Raw genomic sequence first — 17,219 nt, forward strand, 5'->3', positions numbered from 1 at the left:
TTAATGGGGAAAATGCCACAAAAAAGGAACAAAGAAAACTCATGTGCCCACCTATGTGCACGCCAGATGCTTAAATACGTGATCTCACAAAATCAGTTCTACGTGGTAGGACACGTTGCTTTCCCTAGTTTTAAAAATAGACTTTATTTTTTGGAGCCGTTTTAAGTTTGACACAAAATTGAGCGTAAGTATTCAGACTTTCCGTAGACTTCTCACCACCCCCTCGCCAAAATCCACTATGAGCAGCCCCCACCAGAGTGGCACATTTGTTCAACTGCTGTGGGCACATCGTTACCCAGAGCTCTAGCTTCCCTTAGGGGTCAGTGTGGTGGCATACCTCGATGAGTTTGGCAAGTGTGTAATAATATGGATCCATAATTATATTATTGTCCGGAGTAGCTTCATTGCCCTAAAAATCCTCTGTGCTCCACCTGTCCATCCCTCCCACTCCCTCACACCTGCCAACCACTGATCTTTTCACTGTTTCTGTAGCTTTGCCTTTTCCAGAATGTCATCTAGTTGGAACCATACGATACGGAGCCTTTTTGGGTCGGCTTCTTTCACTTAGTCACGTGCATTTGAAGTTCCTCCATGTCTTCTCATGGCTTGACAGCTCATTTAGTGCTGAAGAACATTCCATCGTGTGGCTGGACCACTAGCTTCTCTGTCCATTTTCCCCCACCGAAGGACATTTTGGTTGCTTCCCAGTTTTGGCAATTACGAGTAACGCTGCTATAAACGTCCACCTGCGGGTTTTTGTGTGGACGCAGGTTTCCAGATCCTTCGGTCTACTCCAAGTTTAGGGATGAGGACACCAAGATCTAGAGGGGTGAAGAGACTCACTGAGAGCCTCCTAGCGAGTCAGCCGCAGAGCTGCATGAAGATTCACCACACCTGGCTGCTTCTCACTAGCCCTGTTTTCTGGGAAACCGTTCCTCGGAGCCATCCTCTTCACTTGGTCCTGGCGCCCCTATCCTGTGCTACTTGAGGCCAGGGTGGGCTTCATCAGAGCTGGGGCGTAGGGTGGTCCAAGCCCAGAAAACAGTGTGAGTCAAAGGAATTTGAACGACAAGTGTGTTTTCCCTCTGCCCCAGCAGGGAATGGCCACAGCATCCCTCCGTGAGGTCTCCACCTCGTCCGGGGAAGCGTCCTTCACAGTTTCAGCCCAGCCCAGCCAAGCCACTCAGCCTGGGAGCTCCGGACCCCGCCCATCCTGTCCGCCTGCTCTGGACCGACGCTCCAGACATGGCCCCTTTGTCTCCGGGATGCCACGTCTGGGAGACACTGAACCATGGGCACCAGCTAGCGGGTCTTGCACTGAGATCCCAGCACAGCTTTACCAGAGAGGCTAGCTCATCAGCCACGGTCAGGCTCCCCAAGCAGGGGGCTCTCGGCCTCCCCCCACTCAAAGAGGCCCAGCCTCTGCCCCTCTGCTGTCCCTGACACCACAACAGAGCCGACAGCCTCTTCACGTAGAGCGATGAGCACGGCAGGAAAGCAAGCAGAACGGGCACCGGGCTCCCAGCACCTGCCTTAGATCACGAGGGACCCTGAAGCACGCTGTGTGCCGTGCATGAGGAGGTCTTTGAGAAGAGGCGCAGGGGATGGAGCCCCTCATCAGGAGCTGGGGAATGGACAGAATCTGGCCCCCAGAGGCCCACAGATCCGGGTTTGAACCCAAACTCTGCTTCTAATTGAGCACGAGATGCCCGGACAATTTACCTAACCACAGTCAAATAGAGAATTGATTTAGGCTCAATGCAAAACGGAAGTAGTCATGTCTTCCTAGCCAGCAGATTTGTTGCCAAAATTAAAGAGAACGTAGACAAAGGATCCAACACTGCCTGGCACATAGTAGGTGCTCAATACATGGGAGCCGTCATCTTTGACACGATGGGATTCCTGAGTGTGGGCGCTCGGCCTCAGCGTGTGATGCTAGCCAAAAACCTCTCTGCTCTGGGGCCCTCTCCCAATGTGTTACAGTGAGAAGAGCCATGCAACTTTCCAGGGAGTTCCTCCTACCTGCTCCAACCGCCCTCCTGCCCTGCTGTTGATGGGCCCAGAGGAGGAAGGCAGGGACCTGAGAGGGGGAGTTGTATTGAGGGTGGGAAGGTAGAGAGACTGCGATTTGTCAAGCTTGGAGCCCTGCAGCAATTGGCAACATCAGCACTGTCTGTACACTTCTCTTACTCCTGGCTAAGCTCCTAGTGAGAGCGGTGCAAGGGAGTGGAAACTCCCTGCTCGTGGGGTCAGGCAGCCAGCTCGGGACATCTGCATCTCTGTGTTTCCAGGAAGGCCCTCAACCCCAACCCTGTTGAGACCATATACTGTAATTTCTTGTCTTGGAGGACAGGCCACCCCTGAGAGTACTCAGCACCCCCCACCCTAGCCTGGACGGTCTGGAGACACACAACCACTCCCCACCCCCACTACACAATCCAAATCCCAATCCAACACACACACACCCCACAGAATGTGCCAGAAAGCAAGCCAGGAAGCCAGCAGGAAGGGCCGATGTAGTGGTAGGGGAGCGACCTGGAAGCCAGGCCCACATCCCAGGTCAGAGACTGTGGGCAGGTCCCTCCCAGACAGGGCAGGTGGGCAGCTGGGTGCTCCGAGGCTGCGTCTCTGTGGGAAGAGCCGAGCAGAGACGCGCCTGAACGTGCTCGGGCCTGGATCAGACGTGCAGTTCCCATGCAAAACAGAGGGCTGGGGCGGCGGGCTTCATGGGAAGCAGGATCCCCCAGGCCTGGCATGCTGACGAGAGAGTGCACCAGAGGTTGGGGGATGCTGGGACGCCTCGGTTGAACTGAGGACGCAAGGCCTCCCCAAGATCCTGGTCTCCACCCTCTCCCAAAGTGACTGGATAGGTTTGGCGTGTGGCAGGGCTGGGTGGGGTTGACAACGTGAGTTTTGAGTGACACTTTTGTACTGAAGAGAAGGGCAAAGAGTCCTGCCCTGTTGCTCAGGGACCAAAGCAGATTCTAAGATTCTTTCTGGGACCTTGGTTGCTAGGCCTCATGTATCAGTTGTTTATGCCCGAGCCTGGCTTCTCCCTGGACTCATCCCCTGCTGGCCTGGCAGACACTGGGTGCCCAGGCTAGCCTGCAGAGGCACAGTCCTGCCCGGTGTGGGTGGGTGTGGGTGGGTGTGCCTCTCGGGCGGGCCCATTAGTCATCTATCTCCAACACAACCGCACACCCCGAGGCCAAAAGCACCCACAAAAGGAAGGCGCTGCGGCCAGGCCAGGCTGGGGGTGTGGGCTGGGGTATGGGGGAGGAGCAGGTGTGGTGAGGGAGGGCAGGACAGTTCACAAGTTCAGACAGACGATGCAGGAAGTGAGGGAAGCGTCAGACGGTGCCCTCCCTGGGCCTGGCGAGGCAGGGGGGGGGGGCCTGGCCACAGCGTACCGTTCCCACAAGGCCTGTTTTATGCCACTTAATCTTTGGGGGTGCTTGCACCCTGAAACATATCTGCATGCCCCATGTCCTGTGTATACACGTCTATAATACACCACTAATAGGGTTGAGCCATTTTTAACAACGCATGCTTCAACCATAGCTGGTATTAACTGGCTCCCTGCTGGGACAACTGACTCCAGAATGCTCCCTCCAGCTCTTCGGCCCCCACCCCCTGGTTTTTACTATATTATTTACACTTCCGATGTTCATAACATTGACACCCTATTGCAGCCATAATTCCCACAGTCATCTACAGTTCGTGGTACTTTTAAATCGATTCAGTCTTTTTACAACAGCGAAACTATTTTTTCATTTATTCTTTTTTTTTTTTTCATTTATTCTAGTTAATCTTTTGGCCGACCAAAATTTTTTTGGTATCATATTTGTTATCACACGCACTATGTTTCCCAAGAACGCTTCCGGCATCTTGAAGAGCTGCACCCCTATTATCCTTGAGTAGGGCCGCAGCACTCTGGCTTTCATCCAGCGGTTTCTTGGTGACAGTGGCGGCTGGGAGGAGAGGTGGATGAAGAAAAGAGAAGGGGGCGAGTCTGCAGGCCCTCAGTGTGATATCACAGAGCATCTCTGAGAATCCCCCCCACCCTTGGACAATAATAGTAAGAGGTGATACATTTGGGGGAAATGTTGAAGTAAATGATTTCAGGTGGGGGCCCAGGGTGGGAAAGCTAAATGGGTCTCATCCTTGGTGTGCGAGGGTCTGTAGATTGTCATCTGGACTGTCTGACACCATATCCAAAGAAGTTCAAGTTGAATTTAGGGTACGGCCGGACAGACAGACATGCAAAGATATGGCCCCATTTTTCAACAGGGGCGATTAGAGCATGTGCACCCATCAGGACACAGGTGCTCAGAGAGCCACAGAGAGAATATTAAACCTTTCATATAGTTATGCCCCTGTCTTTCCACATAAACCTAGTTATTAGTTTTTCATGTGCACATGCATGCATTCGCTCAACATGTATTTTTGGAGGGCCTTCTAGGTGAACCACTGTTCTAAGGGATAGCATGTTATATCCAAAGACTTTCCGTAATAGGAACAAGTGGATGAAAGAAAAAAAAATATATATATACACACATGACATATTATATATATATATATATATATATACACATATATATACACACATTTTTTCCAGTATAGATATGTCCTATTTTGATTACCACCATGGAAAAAAATAAATTCTATTGCCAGAGCACCTTAAGAAAAGAAAAAATGTATATATTTTAAAACATTGTAGGCAGCTGGGTTCAAGGGAGTTTTACAAATAGTAACAGGTCCGTGGTATCCAAGCCAGTGTGGAGCTGCCAGATGCCCTCTCGGCTTCAGACCTGCTCAGAAGGGGCCTCTGCCTCCCCTAGGCATGTGTCACTTTGCTCCGGGTGTAAGAGAGACAAAGCAGGAGGGGTCCCCCACCCCCAGGGCTCAGGTTCCTCTCCACCCGTCCCCAGGCCCCTGAGAAGACACAAGGGGGAATCTGGGTAGCTGGTAAAGAAAAGACATGATCTCTGGTACTGAGGGGCAGATATGGAATGAAGAGCCTAAGGGGGTTTTTTGTTTGTTTTTTGTTTTGCTTTTGTTTTATTGTTTTTATTTTTTTCAAAGATTTATTTATTTTAAAGAGAGAGAGTGTACGTGAGCAGGGGGAGGGGCAGCGGAAGAGGGAGAGACTCTCAGGCAGACTCTGCTCTGTGCATGGAGCCCAACATGGGGCTCCATCTCATGACCCTGAGATAGTGACCTGAGCTGAAAGCAAGAGTTGTATGTTTAACCAACTGAGCCACCCAGGCGCCCGTTCTATTTTAAAGCAGACACCATCTCTGAGAGGGGGCAAAAGACGGTCTAGCCTCTCGCTAGCCTCAAGTGTATTTTTTGGTAGTGTCCCATAGACCCCAAGGAGAAGAACAGCTAAATACGTTTGCAAGAAGGGCTGCCTGGGTATCGGCAGATGTCAGGACAGCAGAGGAAGCTTAGACGGATGTGCGGATGTGAACAGGCACACAGCTCAGTGCACACAGGTATGCCCATCACAGCCCCGAGGCCACAGAAGCCCGGGAGCAAACAGGTTCCGTCCTTTACGGGAGCACCAGCCTGCTGCCTCCAACTGGTTTTTCCGCACCTGCTTTGATGTCACTTGTGCACAAAGTGCCAATCGCCAACCAACTGGGTGAAAGGAGACTTTTTGCAGCGAGAAGAAAAGTAAATAGATGACGTCTGCGCCCTTCTCTGCAGGAGACTCACACAGGCTTCTTTACAGCTGTGTCCCTGTAGAGCCAGGACCGCCAGGCCGTTTCCCCGCTGACCCCTGAGCAGCTTTTTCAGATGATATATGACTTGCTCCTTGGCAACATGCTTGCTCAGCTCTAATGATGCCCGGTTGGCTCACCTAGCCTTCCTTGTTAGTGAAGCGGTGTGGTAAACTCAACGATAGGAATTTTTCCAGAGAAGGTGTTTGGGTTTCACGCCCCTCCCCCACTCCTGCCCAGGCAACCTTCAAACCCTATCTCTTTCCCTAAGATGCCGGCGGCTAGCCCTCCCTTGCCCAGGTGTGAAGGAAGAGCAGGTAGCCCTGGGGGGTGGGGGGCAGGAGGGCTCACACAGGTGACCTACCGGGAGCCGTTGTTAAAAGTCTTTCTGGAGCAGTAAACAAGAGCAGCTGCCAAGGAGGGACCGGCTATGTGACAAGCACCGTGGCAACTGGTTTACATCCGGTGTCACGTTTAACTTCTCTGACACCAGCTTGAGGTCAAGATTCTTTGCCCAGTTTACACTGGGAGAAACCGAGGCTCAGAGACGTTCATCTATACGAGGACGGCCCTACCGCCAAGAACCCAAGATCCAGACTCAGCTCGGCTTGGCTCCAAGCCCCTGGTGTTCTTCAATGCCATATTATAGGTTGCTGATGGATTCCTGCAAGTAAGATGAGCTCTTCTAGAAATCTGCAGTCCACTGTCTACCACTGCCATCATCTCTGAGCGCCCTGTCTCCCCTCTTCCGATCCATTAAGTCCAAATGCTAACACAAGTTAAACGAGTGAGCGTGTCTTAGAAGGAATGCAGCATTTGCCTTGACTTCATGCTGCCTCTCTGGGCAGGATTGATTTTCTTAAATCTATAACTCCTTGGGCTGAATAGCAAAGGAGCAGGGAATGATCTGTGGAATAATTCTTGCGGGGGGGGGAGGAACACGAAGGCACGAGTGAGCATTTAAACCGAGAAGCTCAGCATCCAGCTGTCCTCTCTGCGAGGGCCGCAGTATGTATTAGGCCATTGATGAGGATAAATTATGCAGCCTGGCTAAGAGTATTTGTCTCCAAGTGGGGATTAGGTCTAGTTGAATTAAAATTCCCACCTCTCTTGACACCTCGATCAGAAAAATCATATTTTCCAGAGTCAAGACCATGTTGTCTTTTAAACTCTGCTTCTGAAATCTCAGCCCAGAGAGGACTGTCGGGGTGCGTTCCGTCTCTAAAAGTCAGTGTTGTGACCGGATGCCCACCCATCCCTGAATGTGTAGAGAACAGTGCGGAGACAGGTGGGACAGGGAGCCCCAAGGGAAGCTTTTGCGCTCCGAAGATCCAGCCATCAAGGAGAAGCAGCAAACGGTCAGTAAGGGGACTAGGACCTGGGACAAGGGGTTCCAGGCCTGACTGTGCAGCTCTGGCCCCTAGCAAGGGGCCTTACTTCTCTGAGCTGCTGCATCTGTGAAATAACATAACCCCCTTCCCACTCCCCCAGCGCAGGGGTCCGGAGGGAATACATGATAATAAACAAACAAACCTAAGTGCTCCAGCACTTATCTATCTATAGAAAGATAAGACGCTGAGATAGCATGACACAGCAGGAAGAGCCATGCGCTAGGAGGCAGGTGCCGGGACTGCCCTGGTCCTAGGGCTTCCACCAGCTTCGGTTGGCCTCAGTTTCCTTTCTTTGAAAACAAGTGAGTAGGAGGCCCTAAGGTTTCATGACAATGTGAATGCTACTGTCTCTCCTTCTTATCTTTCACTCGCCCCACACTATGCCATTATCCTTCCCTAGGCAAGGACTGTTCCCCCCGCTAATTAGTGCTCAGGGCAAGAAACCCTGGCCCCGTCGCTGCCTGAAGCTGGGCTCCTGTCCCCTGCGTCCGGCCAGTAGTCCCCAGCCCAGCAAAGCCTGCATGTTGGGGCCCCGCAGGCACCTCCCCTAGCCATGCAGGTGAGAAACCCCTGCCTAGGAAATGTCACTGCCCCTGGGTCCTTGGGAGGCTGACTCCACACTGTGACAAGATCTCACATCCCTCAGAGCTCCGGCATGGGAGAGTGGAAAACAGTGTCATCCAAGTGCCCATCTTCCCCCAGCTCAGGGACTCGGATTAAGATGACCGCTTAGTCCTCATTCTCAGCCAGGGAAACGCCGTTCGGACCCACAGGCAACCTGGGCCTCTGCTCATGTGCTTTTAGACCTGCTGTGCCACCTAGAGCTGGCAGGGTGTCGGCCCCGGAGCTTTGGCCCCTGGAGGGCTGCTGAGCTCAGCAGCAAATATCAGGCAGCCAGCAGGCTCCTGTACTCCCTTCCCTACAGGGAAGGCCACTCGGCCAGGGCCTTGGAACCCAAGAACCCCCTGAAGGCCCCAAGCTAGAGCACTTGGACCTACCGCTAGCCAGCCGAGCCTCGTGGCAGAACCTCTGCAGGGCCTGGAGCCTCTCTGATCCCGAACGGCTCTTGGGGAGCCTGCGGAAGAGCCGCTGCAGCCTCGCCATGACCGTCCTGAAGCAGGCAGGAGCCGCCTCCTCCTGCCAGCCCTCAGTCATTCCGCTGCGGCACAGCAGTGGCTTCTCTCTAGGCTGCCCGGCAGGGATGGAGTGCTGAGTGGAGAGAGACTGGCCCCGGGAGGACCCCGGGGCCTCCCGTCACTGGGGCTTTGCTCCAATCAGCCCAGCCAGCTCCTCTTCCCAAAGGAAGTCCCAGGCACCTGGGACGTGGGGCCCGGGCACCCGCACAGCCTGCACAAAGCCTTCTCCTTCCCAGCTGAGGTCCTCTCCCCTCCACCTCCCCCAATGGAAAACTTTCTATTCCTGGGGCTTTTAGCTTGATAAGATAAAAATGCCCCCACCGAACAGGCTGCAGGAAAGAGCCTGCCCCAAGCTTCAAGGCTTAGGAGTGCCTGCAAGCCTGAAAATCAATGTCTCCAAAGTTTCAACAGACAGCAGAAGTGACCGGTTATCTCACACCATGTGCCTGATCCAGGAGCTCGTTAATGGATTTCTTTGGGGATGGCGGGTTAATAATGCTTTACCAGCTATATAGGCTCCTGAGGGACGACAGGGAGAGTTCACATCCTCCCACACTAAGTCCAGGGGCGGGGAAGAGCATCGGCTTTCAGCCAACTGGGCCCGTAAGGAGGCAGTGAGCAGACAGAGGTGAGAAGCAAAAGGAGGAAGAAAGAGAAAAGAAGAAAAGAATAGAGTCTCTTATAAATAGGACAGAAATGTTCTCTTGCCCTAAAACAGTGCTCGCAGGGCATCGCCTCCACACCAACTCCCAGAAGCCACCAGGTCCTCAGTGGGAAAAGTTCTCAGAAACCCTGTCACCCAGGCCAAGACGGGCAACCAGCCCTGGACAGGCAGCAAAGCCTTCTAGGAAAGCCGCTGGAGAGGGCTGCCTGCTCCTGGGGCTGCCTGGAGATTCCAGAACTCATCTGCCAGCTCCCACTGGAGTCCAGCTGCAGACAAAGGAGGGACACTCATCCTGTGCTGCGGAGGCCTCGTGGGTCTGCGGAAAGGAAGGTGCATTTACGATCCATGCTCCGGGCACCTGCTGTTAGGTCCCGAAGTCCACACCCCTGGGTTCAGACGTGAGCTCTGCTAGTCCTCCTGCAACCCTCCTGCCAGCGTGGGTCCCCTCCTCTGTGCTGTCGCTGGTCCCCGAGTCACAGAGAACGCTGAGGGGCATCCTAGCTGAAGGCCATGTCCTCGGGCCGCTTAGAGAAGAAACCATTGGTAGAAAAACCTAAGCTACACTCTGTTCCTCCAAACTGGGCCCCCCATCATCTGCCTTCCTCCTAGGGAATCTGGGTAGAGGGTCCCCCTTACTGCTGAGGGCCTCAGTACTTGGTGTAGTAACAATAAAAACTTGTTTGTAAGCTTCACAATAAAAGCGCATTGTTTGCAAGTCCTTGATTTAAGACAGAAATGCCCTAAAATGGCATCCTTCCTCCGGCCCAGACATGGGTTCTTTCTCCCTCGTTCTTCCTCAGGGAGACTGGGCTGCCCATGACCTTTTTTGTGGCCCCCTAGTTTACCCAGCAGCTTCTGCACAGAAGAGGCTGATCACAAGTGAGTCCAGGTACTAAAACGACACTTGGAGCCATCAAGCAAGGGTTGGGAGATCCCCAGGGATTCCAGAACTCCCCCCGCCCCCGCTGCCCCCCGGATGAGCCCAGGCCGGAGTCGGCATTCCTATTCCCACTCTCAGGGAAGGAAACACCCGTGCTAGAGGACATCTACTCTAAGTCAGTCATAAGTAATGGGGGAAAACCCCTCCTGAATGTCCCCCTTTGGGCTCGAGGATTTACTGATCTCACTTCTCCTTTCTCCTCATCACAGAGCTTTTCTTTGACGGGTTAAGCCACCAGAGAAGCCAGCAGGAGAGAACTGGCAGGCACTGGAGAAGGAGATTTGGGAGGCTCTAGAATCTTCCCTCCTGACCCTTTGAAAACTGGATAGATAGAAAACCTGGTTTAGGAGAAGCACTATCCAGGGGCAAGGGGATACGTGCGATGACCTCCTGTAGCCCCCAGATGAAGGGGGGCTTTTCCTGAAGAAAAGCACCGCCCAGATGACCCGCCTGCTGGGGAGGGAGTCCAGCCAAGGCACCGCACAATGGGAAGAAACAACCTTCCCCATCTCAAGTTTCGGGGCTACAATATATTCTTACCTTGAAATACTCCATTCATATAAAGATCACTCCAGATCACTTTTGGAAAAGTCACCCGAATAGACATTATGTACCGTATGTTCATCCCTTTCTCTCACAAATCAAGTTACAGCTGGGATCTGTTGTTCTCTTGGATAGTAAGGGATCTCTGAGGGGTTTTGTTTTCTTTTAAATCCTTTCCTCCCTTGCAGAAAGGACACAATTGTTTCAACAGAAACCACAAAACCTCCAGCTCCCATTCAGCTTGAATGGGAAAAACAGCTTCCTCCAAGTCAGCAAGGAAAGTAAGCAATGATACCCAAACATAAGACTGACCTGGAGAAACAGAGAGAGTCAGAGATGGGGTAAGAGTTGGGGGCGGGGGTTCCCGAGATTGTTGGTCCCCGTGTAGCCACAGCACTGCCTGGGATAGAGCCAGAAGTCTGTGAGGCCAACTTTGGTTTATATTAAAGCCCCTTATCGGCCCTTCTTCACGCTAGCTGTCCCTTCTGAGACTCAGCCTAATTTTGCTGTGGTTCCGGGTTAGCCCTGTGTCATGAACTCTGACCCTGGATCATGGCAAGGAGGAGGCATGGAACAGGAAAAGACTTCCTACTTGCATTTCCATGCCAGCCCCCTACACACTCCAGAAACCAGTGGGGGTGGGGCAGGGCCAGAGAGAGACTCTTTTTTCTTTTATCTTGGGACATAGAAAAACTTCACCTTTTGTTTAAAGATCTCATGATTTACACATGCTGAAAATCTATTTAGAAACCACACACTGGAATCAGGCTTAAATGCATCCAATTCTCAATTATCTAGGCACTGGCTGGCTGGCTGGCTGGCACATGGCTTACCCACCCGTTGGCTCACCCTCTTTTTTCTTTTCTGTACGTCTCTTTATGGACATTTCAGCATTCTTTGGTGGAAGGGGGGGGCAGACGAAGGAGGAGCACTCAATGAACTTGCATGTTCAAATGACATTAGCTTATAAGGCAAAATGCTGTGTTGGGTTCTGGTGCTGGTTTTGCTACTTCTGATCTGGGTCATCTTAGAGCAGTCCTTTGCCTCCCTGAATGCTGTGCTTTCTCCCCTGTGAGAGGGCCATGATCCCACCAGCCCTGCCCACCTCGCAAGCTACTGCACAAGCAAAGGCTTCACATAGCGCCAGGCCACCTCTGCTCCCACAATTCTCGTCATTCTCAGCTCTCCCTGTTCCATGTATTCCCACCCTAGCAGGCTCATAGGACACCAATGTGTATCTACAGCAAACACGACGATATTTCTTTCCCAGAGCCAGCATCCAGTAGAAACAAAACACGAAAGGATTAAAAAAATCAATAAAAGGGAGAAAAAACCCACAAAAGGATTAAAAAAAAACAACAACTAGATATGCAAAGTACATCATTCTCCTTTTAGGCCTGACTTTTAGGTGTGATTTCTTAAAGGTCCATGTAAGCCAAATTTTCATTCTCTAGCAGCCACTGCAGACATCTGGGTAAGATCTGCCCTGCCCTGGAAACATTTGTTCAAGAAACAGGGAGGGGGGGCAGAAGGTGGGGTGCAAGCCTTCGATGACAGAGTAAACATGAGCCAGCCTGGCTGTGGTCACAGGTGAGTGACAGACCCTGCTCCCTGCCACCCAGTGACACGCAGGAATGAACACACCAGACTGTCCAACACCACCTTCTTACAAACCCTCAGTACAATGGGAGCTTGAACTTTTCTCCCTGACGCCCTCAGCGGAGCCAAGGCGATAAGTGGGGATGGGCAAATCCTGAAAAAAAGCTGGAATGTTCTACAGAAACCAGGGGGATGCCAGACCCCTCAGTCAGGACAGGATCTTCTCCAGGGGAGGCCGTACACAGGGCTACCTTGTAAGAGGGATCCCTGCTGGTCTTCCTTCCTGTCCCAAAAGGGCAAAATAAGAACCCAACATCACTGCTTTTTCTGTGGGTGCATCTTTCAAGAACGTTCTCTATGCCAGGAACCACAGGCGGGCTAGCACAGGCCCCACATGAACTTGTCAGCTGCCCTAGCCAATGACCGCACCACAGAATGCTCTCAGGGTACACGGGCTCAGCCCAAGTCTCCTCAGCATGGTATGTGGGGTGCTTCAGAGAGCACCCGAACATCACTTCCCCAGGTCTGAGTCAAGATAGTCTTAACCTCGGGGCGGGGCTTCCCGTGGCTACTCCCCAGCACTGATGTGATTCCACTTAAACCAGAGCCCCCGGGGAAGTGAGCCCGCTGCCCTGCCTGACATCATCACCTTGGCCTCCTTGCTCTTTCCCCAAAGTGGAAAAGCTGGCTCAGCTCCCCTCCCAACCCTAAGATTCTGCCCTGAACATGTGGAGAGAAGCTTGCCAAATCTCGGAGAAAAACCACCACGAATGACTAAATGCCCAGCCATCTCCCCAGTCAGGGCTGGCCTTCCCAGCATCAGCGCTGCCGGCCCTCCCGGACCCAGGCAGCAGAGAGCTGGAACCCAGCCGGCCGGTGGGTGGCCTGGGGGCAGACGGCATCCAGCCACCAGCACCGCAGATCTGTGCGTGAGAGGGAAGGCTGGCTGCAGACATAAGCTCGGGCTGAGGGTGGGGTTGGGGGGTGACATTCCATTTGCCTGCTCTGTGCACCCACAAATATTCACCTGCCCGAGAACATTCACCTTGTCATCTGAGGAATGCGAACAGGAAGGGCCTCTGATAAGGCCAGAGGCGTATTTACAGCTTCCTCACCTGCCTTAATAGTACCCTGGGCAGAACAAGAGTGGCTAGCCACCCCTTCCGTGGGGAAACTGAGGACTGGGGTGGGAACCAGAGAGGGCTCCTCGGAAGAGCCTACAGGGGCGTGGTTTCTGACGAAGAAATGCTGGGCATGGCCTGAAGGAGGGAAATGACCGGACAGCCTGAGATGGCCCCAAGGCCTTCGAGGCCAGCCAGCTTTGCCCCATCTGAGAGGTTCTAACCTTGTCCTGCCCCTAGCCAGGTGGACGGTCGACGCCTCCCTGCCCACGTAAGCCCTTGGTAACAGCATCTCTGCGTTCTGACCTCAGGAAGCCATTCCAGGATGAATGTGGAAGCAAGCATGAAAATCCTATGGGCTCTTCAGGGAAAAGGCACTACTGGCCTGTGAAGAATCCTTCTTGAGCTCACAGGTGGGCTGGGCCTGGCCCAAGCCTCCGGCCCCTGTCCTCACACACTCTTCACCACCACGAGCCAGGTCCTGTGGCAGAAGCCACTTCACCAGCCAGGCAGGGCCCATGGGGTGGGGCAGGGGGCTGTCTTTTCCCTGTCACTCAGGGCTGACCTGCCAGGTTTGGCCCAGGCTGAGTGACTGATAAACTTGGGGGGAAGAGAGAGGATCCCAGACCAAAGCCTCAGCGCTGAGGGGAGATGTCAATTCACTTCCACCTAATAACTCCACAGGATCAGCGGGCGAACACACACGTTCATTACCAAGTCTAATTAGGCTGGCAGACAAGTGGCATTAATCATTTTTGACTGTACCTGGGATTCAAGCCCCCTTCCTTCCATAATCAGAAAATTTCATGCTCTGATGAAGAGGGGGGACAATTAAGCCCACATTTAATGCTTTCACTTTCATCTTTCCAGAAGACAGGAAGCAGGGAGGAGAGGAAACAAGATACAGCTTAGGGACCTTGGAAGGCCTCCCTCAAAGCATTCCAGATCTGTTCTCTGTCCCCACATACACACACACACACACACACACACACACACACACGTGCACACTCATTCCACTAGGACTTGTCCTAGGAGAAGATCCCAATTACAGTCAGGGGCAGGAGGAATTGGAGGGGGGGTTTCCACTCTCTTTAACAACTCAACATCCTTTTCCCTAACCTCCCCAGCCAAACAGGGGCCTGAGTCCATGAAAAGACTTGAAGCCACACACTTCAGTGCTGCTGGGTGTACTGGACAAATAACTACTTTCCAAGTGCCCAAGAGTTTTAGGGTCTGCTGCAGGGCAACATGGTGTCAATGTCCCCGTAACTTCTTCTACAAAGAAGTCACCATAATAGATGACTCCACAGGATCCAGCATCTGTCACATGGGTGGGTCCAGTCTTTACAGAGAGGCGGGTATAGCCCAGCCATTAGTGAAGTGACAAGACAGAGCTGGGAAGGCTGGACAAGGGGCCCTATGGGACACAGTCTCACTCACCCCAGAAAGTCCCCTGTCCCTGAGGTCTCACGGGAGTCGCCTCCTCTTCACATCATAATTAAATATCTATCAAGTGCGGCGTAGGATAAGGAGCCCCAGGGCTCCCCTTTCCACCGTATAATTCCAATCCCATAACACTTCATAGTTCTGAACGATGACACCTCCAGAGAAGGCTCTAGGCATTCCTTGCATGTAAGGTGGGTCCAAGCATCCCTCCTTGAATGTGGACTTGGACTTCGGTTACCCCATTTTCCAGACTTTCTCTAGTCCAGGATGGCTTACATGCCCACAAAACAAGACGAAAAGTAAAAGGTCAACTCTATGTGCCTTCCACAGAAGAAAAGGTCTATGACCTGTAAAGGACATTTCCTGATACCAAAGCCAAAGGGCGGCCAGGGACTTTCGCAGGATGTTTGCTGTGGGTCTTACCCACAAATGGATTCTTGCCACTGCCACTGCCACCACCCCAAAGCACGCTTATGCGTTTACATAATCTCTCTGTATGTCTGTCTCTCTGTGTCTCTCTCTTTTTGCTTCTGTCTCTCTCTCCCCCAATCTCCATTGGATTTCTTTCTCTATCTAATAAACATGATTTCTTTAATCCTGGAAATTAATATTAACTCTGAACCTCCCTGTGGGCAAATCCAGCATTAGCCAGCGTCAGTTACAGACCTGGAAGTAGAGGCAGGCTTAAGTGAGAGAGGCTTTCACCAAACAGGCACACAGACTGTGGGAAGACAGCTTTCTAAAAGTTTCCTTTACTAAAAGCCCATCTTATCAACATGGCTCCCTCCACCCCCCATTGTCAGGCTCCTGCCCAGACAGATGTCATTCATATACCACCGCCCTTCTCCTTGTTTCCAAGAGCAGAGAGATTTACCAGTAAAAACAAGCCACCACCTTCACCAGTGCGACTTATGGAGGCTGCTCTGTGCCTGGCACTTTGTTGGGGGCAAGTGATAGAAGACAAGGCACCAGTGTCCTGGTGCTGCCTGAGCCATGGCATTCAGTGTGGGCACTCCTCAACCACAGAAGGCAGGACAGTGAATACCCCACATCCTGGGATGCCCATGGCACCCGCTTCCCCACTTAGTTCAGCCAACCAGGGTTCGAGAACTATACTCACTGCTTGGAAAGGTGATCCTCAGAGGAATCATGAGCAAAGACAAATTGTTACAGCTGTTGGATGGGAGGGGATAACAATAACATTCATATTGCATTAAACATTGATAATCCCTTTTGCCAGGCACCGTGGTAAGCACTTTACATATATTAATTCATTGAACTCTCACATTAACGCAATGAAGTAGGTAATGTTATTATCCCCATTTTTTTTTATAACAAGGAAGCAGAGCACAGAGAGGCCCAGAATGACCCAGAGATTAAGTGACAGAGTGAGGATTCGAACTCAGGTCTTCTGGTTTCAGTCTGTTCTCTTAATCGTTGCCTGCTACTGCCCTTTTAAAGTCATATTTCTAAATCTGGCTTTTCAAAACAAAGATAAACCAAGACCACCATGGAATTAGATCTTCAACTTAAAGAAAGATGCTCAGTGAGTTTGGCCAGTTGTGTCTTCACCTGCCAGCGGCTCATTTGCGCATCAGAACATTTCTCAACTGCTCCCATCCAGCCACAGGTCCACACGTAGTTAAATATTAATAATGACAAACAGAGTCTCCGCTCACTAGTCCCCTGACTCCAGCTGTGCTCCCTCTCTGGTGTTCATTCATCCCTGGTGGATAGAGTCCCCAAATGTCTTAACTACCGATTAGAATTCCAATGAAGTGGATTTCCCGGGATTCCAGCACAACTAAATCCGTGACAGTGAGAATACTGCCTCTGTGTGTGTTTATAGAATTGAGGATAAAGTACCCTTGGACCCTTGAGAGGGCAACCGTTGCGAGACATCCATGGGCAAATTACATTTGATTCTACTGTAAAGTCAGGAGCATTTACCAAGTGACAGCAGCTCTCCACCCACAACACACACCTCTGTAAAGTTTGCTCTTTCCTTTAGCATTAGCATCTAGACTGTGAGTTCGGGTGGCAGAGGTAGCAACACCTACTTTCCCCTCCAATCTTTCCCTTCCACTTGACCCTGGCTTAGAATGTGAGCTTTCCTTCCTTAAAGGCAGAAGCAGCAGGAGGCACCCTGCACAGCCTCTGCTGTGAACTTCAGGGATGGGCAAGGTAGGGTTTTCCTGATGGCGAAGTAGCTGGGGCAGTCAGATGGGAGCCGCGGGCCTCTGGTCAAGGGGGAAGGGCCTTTGCTGACAGATACAAACCACAACCCATTTCCAGAGACTCTGGTTAGGGGCTGTGCCGTCCTCTGTGCTTTGTACTTCAGATCTTTAAAATATCTCTATAAACACATAAACACATGGATATGGTTAGCCTCCCCCAAACAGGCAACTGCAAATATGGGGGTGGGGAGAGGACACCCGTTAAAGAAATATACCTAACTGTAGGAAGAGAAAAATAATAACCCCCACCCCCGAAACGACTGCAAGTTTGCTTGGAAAGTCGACACACTGGGTGTCTAGTGGTCTACAGTCAGGCTTTGAGAAGAGTCTGGCTCTGAAGGAGGCTGGAGGGGCCTGAAAGCTCTGGGAAGGAAAGCACTGGACAGAGAGTTGGGGAATTTTAGAGCCTGATGACT

At 51.9% G+C, this 17,219-nt stretch overlaps 1 protein-coding gene across 1 annotated transcript in view; it reads right to left on the minus strand.

Annotated features, from left to right (window-relative positions):
• Positions 1-17,219, minus strand: part of RASSF5 (Ras association domain family member 5) — a 65,785-nt gene that overhangs the window by 47,286 nt on the left and 1,280 nt on the right. The window lies entirely within an intron of this gene.

The sequence above is a fragment of the Ursus americanus genome, chromosome 2, assembly GCF_024610735.1.
Source record: "Ursus americanus isolate L20-20 chromosome 2, mUrsAme1.1.p, whole genome shotgun sequence".
Classification (NCBI taxonomy): Eukaryota; Metazoa; Chordata; class Mammalia; order Carnivora; family Ursidae; genus Ursus; species Ursus americanus.